We start from the raw sequence: 6,271 nt of genomic DNA, 5'->3' as shown, positions 1-6,271 counted from the left end.
TTAAAAGTCATATTCACCATTTGGTCATCAGGAAGCAATGTTTCGTTTTGTGCAACTGACATGCTGATATATTACACATATTGACATTTTTCTGTGTTGTAGGAAACTGGTTGGTAGTGATGAATTGATAGGAGAGGGCCTGCTTTTACATTTTACATTTAACATTTAACATCAGTGTCTGGTTTTTAAGAAAGTTCCTGATGGTAAATAAGAGATGTTTGTATTTACAACCAGTGGTACAGACAAAGGATTACTATTGAGAAAATATATCAAATAGCTCTTTCAAATGTGAAGGAAAAAACAACCACTAGAGAACAGGCAAAGAATGGAAACAGATAATTCACAACAGAAAAAATGTGAAATCAGATGGTAAACGCAAGCAATACCCAACCTCATCGATAAAGAGAGAAATGCATTAAATACTGGAAAATAAGGAACTAACACTTTTACAATTCATCAGATCAACAAAAAGTTTGATAATATTGAGTCGTTGAGGATTCAGAAAATCAGGAACTTTTACATTGCTGACGGCTGTGTGTGTTGATGAAGGCATTTTTCAAGGCAAATGCAATACTAAAGTTGTAATGCACACATGCTCTATTTTAACAATTTAGTTCTAGAAACCTGTTATTCAGAAACACACGTGTGCACAAATATATGTGCATGTATAAGGATAATTATCGCGGCTTTATAATAGCAAACAATTTTGAAAATATCCAAAAGTACACCAAGAATGTAAAGATACTATGGCATGAAATGCCATATACAGTTATTAGAAAGAGTGGGGTAGATTTTAGGTGCAGAAATGGAAAGGTATCTGAGACATATTAAGTGAACAGAGAAAGTTTCAGAGCAATATGGGTACTATTCCATGTTAATGTGTATGCCTCTCTCTCTATAAGTATAAATAAATAGAAATTCAAATACGTAAGAAAAGGGATTGAACAGTTGAGAGCAGTTACCTCTGGGAAAGAAGTCATCCTAGGAAGAGGTGGTGGAGACAGGTTCTCACTCACCAAAAGTTCCAGTTTCTTCCTTTGTCATGCTCCTCTCTGTAAGGTTATCCCCATGCTGATGACCTCTGGAATGGCCATATGACTTGCTTTAGTCAAAGAAGTGACGTTGGTCACTTTTGTACAGAGTTCTGGAAGTCAGGGCGCCATTGGCCTTGTCTTTTTCTTTCTGGCATGAGATTGACAATGCTCCAGACAGGGTTAGGTTTTTCCATCAGCTTTGGTTCTGGAGTGAGGAGGGCAAGAGACACAGCTGTAACAGACTCATAAAAAATGCGTAATGTGAACAAGAAATAAACATTTGTGGCTACAAGGCCACTGAGATTTGGGAGTGTTTGTTACTGTCGTATGACATGACTTCTTCTGATACAAAAAGAGGAAGACATCTACAGTTTTTCCTCTGTGTATTTCTCTATTGTAAGAGCATTCTGCGGTGTATATATGTATTTATATACTCACGTGCTAGTTGTATAATAAACTAATTTTTAAAAATTGGCATCTTAGCGAGATGATTTACAAACGGTTACATGTCAAGGACCTTCAGGATTGTTGACAAATAAAAATTGTAAAGTTCAATCCCCAAAATTCCAAGGACAATGGCGAAGTGCCTGCCTGAGACTGGCAGGCTGATACACCATAGCTACCGCCTACAGTGCTGTGAAAAAGTAGGAGTTGTGTTGTCAAGCCAGTGACCAAGAAATATGGTGGTTAATTGACCATGCGAGAATTCTTGTGCACATTAGTGAGGGAGGTCAGGGAAGTAAGCTACCCAACCACAGGGTCAATCAGAGGCATCCCAATAAACGGTGGGACCACACGATCGCTTTCATAGATATTGAGAGACATTGTTCTTCAGTAGTAAAGAGAGAGTTACAATTATTGCTGACTCACAAGTGTCTGAATATGTCTGTTTCTTTGGATGTGTCCTGAATACAAAGAATTTGAGAACCGTTGACCCAGAAAATAGAGTAAAATTGCAGACCTATTGTCTGCAGGAGACTCTTAGCTCCTAGTGGCTGCTGCCCCTTGCTCAAATTCCAGAGTCTCAACACTTATTCCCCGACTGAGCACCTCCTCTTTGTCAGGTACTATAATTGTCAGCAGCAGTAAAGATCTCATCTTTGATCTCAAACTCACAGCCTAGGCTGAGGAGGCAGAGCCATAAAAACTATATACCCAGAGCCAGAGATAACAGTAACAGCAGGAGTAACCCTTTCTTAAAGGGGTGGTAGTTTCCAAGCACAATGCCAGGTATATAATTTCTAATTCTCAAAAACGATCCTGTAAGCCAGGTATAATTACCCCTATGTTTTCAGATGAGGAAGTGGAAGTTGAGAGAAATTAAGCTACCCCCTTCAGTTCTGACAGGTGGTAGAGAGGTCTTTTTGTTGTCTATACCAAGGCACCTCTTCTGCAAAGGGAGGAATAGAAAATAGCATCAGAGGGGGCATGGCTAACTTTGAATCAGAGCTCTAACCCTTCAGACTACTGTGTGGAGATCCAGCCTTGTGTTTATGTTGTCCCCAGAGGGCAAGGCAGAGCTCTGGTTAGTGGCCAGCCCGGCAATCTGACTTAGGTTAGTTATGGTTAGCATGTCTCCCATTTCTGCCCACACCCCTCCTTCTTCTGGTGCTGGAAGTAAACATCTTACTGGCTTGCGGCATGAGGGTGGGGATCAGGGAAGTCTTCACAATAGGTCTGCTATTGTGCAAAGAATTCTAGAAGATGCAGATCTAGGTTGTGGAGACACACGGGACCCCCAAGGGTCAATCCCTCAAGTCCCTTCTGTGATTGAGGTTGGGGAACTGGTCACACCTATTTGCCCTCAGCTCAGTAGCCTATTTAACATTCTTCCTGGTTAAGCACTCAGCATAAAGAAATGCCCTAGGAAATCTAACTCTGTCTGTTCTCAGTTACTTAAGTGAATTTAACCTGAACAAGGATATGGCGGGACTCCCAGTCCCAAAACTGCTTTCACATGGGGCTCGTTTTCCCACTCGGCAGGGAAGTGGAGAACAGTGAGTGGAGAAAGGTTCATCACAAGAGCCTAAAAGAGACTGAAAGACCCTGAGCAAGAGGTCTTGGGGGTGGTCTCCTTTCCTGCACTCTGTTCTAGGTCTGAGATCGCTGGGTTCAATCCTCCTTTGAGTCAAGCCCCGCCCCCCCCACCAGAGCCCGGAATAGAGCCAGGAGCTTCTTAGTCAGATGAGAGAAATTCTAAACAACCTACAAGATGGCAAGTCAGATTTTAGTGAGTGGTTAAGCCCTATGCTGTGGGTGGGAGGGAAGAAGAACCCCAGTCCTGGGGTCAAGCACAGTGCCAAGAGAATAGGAGCTCACGAGTTGAATGAACAAACACATGAGGTGTACATGGAAGGACGCATTCATTGGAAAACCCCAGATATTGGATGTTTTCACAGCCTCTGAAGAACTTGTTTTCTAGAAGGCTCATATTGAGGTAAATTAATGGGACCTTCAGTATTGTAGTTGTCTTAGTCAATTCAGACTGCTATAACAAAATACCACAGACTGACATCTATGTCTCACGATTCTGGAGGTTGGAAGTCCAAGATCAAGGTGCTGGCTAATTCAGTTCCTTGTGAGAGCTCTCTTCCTGGCTTGAAGATGACTGTCTTCTCCCTGTCTTTGCATGGTGGAAGGAGAGAACTCTGGCCTATCCACCTCTTCTTTTTTTTTTTTTTTTTTTTTTTTTTTTTTTTAATTTTTTTCAACGTTTATTTATTTTTGGGACAGAGAGAGACAGAGCATGAACGGGGGAGGGGCAGAGAGAGAGGGAGACACAGAATCGGAAACAGGCTCCAGGCTCTGAGCCATCAGCCCAGAGCCTGACGCGGGGCTCGAACTCACGGACCGTGAGATCGTGACCTGGCTGAAGTCGGACGCTTAACCGACTGCGCCACCCAGGCGCCCCTCCACCTCTTCTTATAAGGATGCCATTCCCCCTGTGGGGGCCTCACCCTCATGACCTTGTCTAGACCTAATCACCTCCTGAAAGCCCCCTGTTCCAAATACCATCACAATGGGGGCACAAAACTACATGTTGGTGGGACATAAACTTCCAGTCCATAACAGAAGTGTATTAAGATTACATGTTTTGTGGGGCGCCTGGGTGGCTCAGTCGGTTAAGCGGCCGGCTTCAGCTGGGGTCATGATCTCGCGGTCCATGAGTTCGAGCCCCGTGTCGGGCTCTGTGCTGACAGCTCAGAGCCTGGAGCCTGTTTCAGATTCTGTGTCTCCCTCTCTTTGACCCTCCCCCGTTCATGCTCTGTCTCTCTCTGTCTCAAAAATAAGTAAACGTTAAAAAAAAAAAAATTAAAAAAAAAAAGATTACGTTTTGTGGCTCTGCTTTTGTGCAAAAGTTTGATCACTGAGGTAGACAGAATTCTATGATAGCCTCCCAGATTCCTGCCCCCCGCAGGGTGTACATCCTGTGTAGCTCCTTCCTGGAGATGGGTGGGCCTGACCTAATCAGGTGAGCCCCTTAAAAGACAGTGTAGAGGTCAGAGATGGAACAAGTCAGAGAGACCGGAAGCATGAGAGTGGTTTTGCTGGGGCCTTGAAGTAGCTAACAGCTGATGTTGTGAGAGAGCCTGTAGAAGGGGCCACATGGTGAGGAGATGTGGGAGGCTTCTGGGAGCTGAGGGCAGTGCCCAGTGACAACCAACAAGAAAATGGGAGCCTCAGTCCTACAACCAAAGGCACCTAAATTCTGTCCAAAGCCACACGAGCTCCGAAGAGGACTCCATGCTTCAGATGTGGCTCCTCCGCCGACATCTTGATTTCAGCCTCCCGAGACCCTGAGTAGAGAACACGGCCACTCCATGGCTGGAGGTCTGGCCTACGGACCTGTGTGATGATAAAGCTGCACTGTCTCAAGCCCATGAGGCTAATCGTCATTTGTCACACAGCAGAGAAAACGAATACAATCTCCTTTCCTACAACAGATCAGCCCACACCTGAGTTCCTTTGTCCTGTTAAAAACAGCTATTTGGCTGTTGATTACATTTCCCCCTTACATTAATACACCACTTCCTTTCCATTTTCTTTTCTTTTCTACGGTTTCCTTTGGGAATTTACATAGTAATTAAGATCTGCGGTGCACACGCTGTTATTTTTAACACTATTTAACACGGAAAGCTCTATTGCCTTCTCCCCAGCCTCTACAAAGCATTTCCAGGGCACGCATTGCTGTGAGGCTGCTGTTTTCCTTCTTCTCAACCATCGCGCGGGGCTTCCAAAGCTTAACATTATGTTTATTACATAACAGCAAGACATAAGCCCAAACAACCTGCTGCTGGGCTTTTAAATATAGCGGCAGCAGAAATCGCTTCTGGGCTTGAAGAAGAGCCACTTCAAATGTCTCCTAATTTCAGCAATTTTCTGGTCTATAGAATAAAAAGTCTAAAAATGGCTCTGAACGCATTTAAGTGCCCTCACAGGAAACCCACCCCTTCCCCGCCGGCTACACTGGTGCCTTTGCAGGAAGGGGAGAGGGAAGCCAGGGGCCCTCGGGGCTGTTGGGATTTGCAGGCAGCCTCTCAAGGACTATCGCCTGTGTGTGAGATGCCGTCAGGGGAGAGGATGGGGAAGGCACGGAAGTGGAGCCCATCCAGGTTGGCACCACAGTGACGTGACTCTGGCAGGGCCCTCTCTCCCTTCGTTCCCCGCTCTGATTGCCAGGACCATCAGCAGTTGTATTCATCCATGGGATTCTCTGTTGCATTAAGAACCCACTCAATCTGGCTTGAGAATAGGGAGGTTCTCGGCTTGGGCGATCAACTGAGTAGAATTTGAGCCGTTTAAACTGACCACCCCGGGTCGGTTTTATTCTCAGCACCAACTCCCCATTCAGTGCCCCTCCTCTCCCCACTTCACCCCAAATCTCTGGGCTCAGCCCGTGGGAAAGAGTCCCTCTTTGCTCTATTCCAGCCACCTAGCCTGAGCTGACTGGTAGGGCTCCTCTTAAGTCAACACTGTGGCCAGGGAGATGGAACCCACCGTTTGGCCAGGACAGGACATGTGTCCACTTCCAGAGCAGGAGTATGAGGTCACCAGCATGGACAGTAGAGGAAGAGTGGCTCCCCAGCAGAAAATCAGGGTGCTGTTACCAGAAGAGGGGGGGAATAGGTGTTGGGCGGGCCAGAAAAACGGTATCCTCTAGCAGTCTGACCTATTCTAAAGCAGGGTACAGTTGGGAACACTTGAGGCGTGGAGAGGCAGTCAGGAGCAAAGGGTCT

General features: G+C 45.5%; 1 long non-coding RNA gene across 1 annotated transcript in view; it reads right to left on the bottom strand.

Moving 5' to 3' along the window:
• Nucleotides 1–1,028: 1,028 nt before the first annotated feature.
• LOC122221376 overlaps nt 1,029–6,271 on the bottom strand; it is a 16,198-nt gene continuing 10,955 nt past the window's right edge. Inside the window, exon 4 of the long non-coding RNA XR_006203177.1 lies at nt 1,029–1,239. This is a non-coding gene — a long non-coding RNA (uncharacterized LOC122221376). The remainder of the gene's footprint in view (nt 1,240–6,271) is intronic.

Source organism: Panthera leo, chromosome B3, assembly GCF_018350215.1.
Source record: "Panthera leo isolate Ple1 chromosome B3, P.leo_Ple1_pat1.1, whole genome shotgun sequence".
Lineage (NCBI taxonomy): Eukaryota > Metazoa > Chordata > Mammalia > Carnivora > Felidae > Panthera > Panthera leo.
This window is presented reverse-complemented; position numbering and strand designations above follow the sequence as displayed.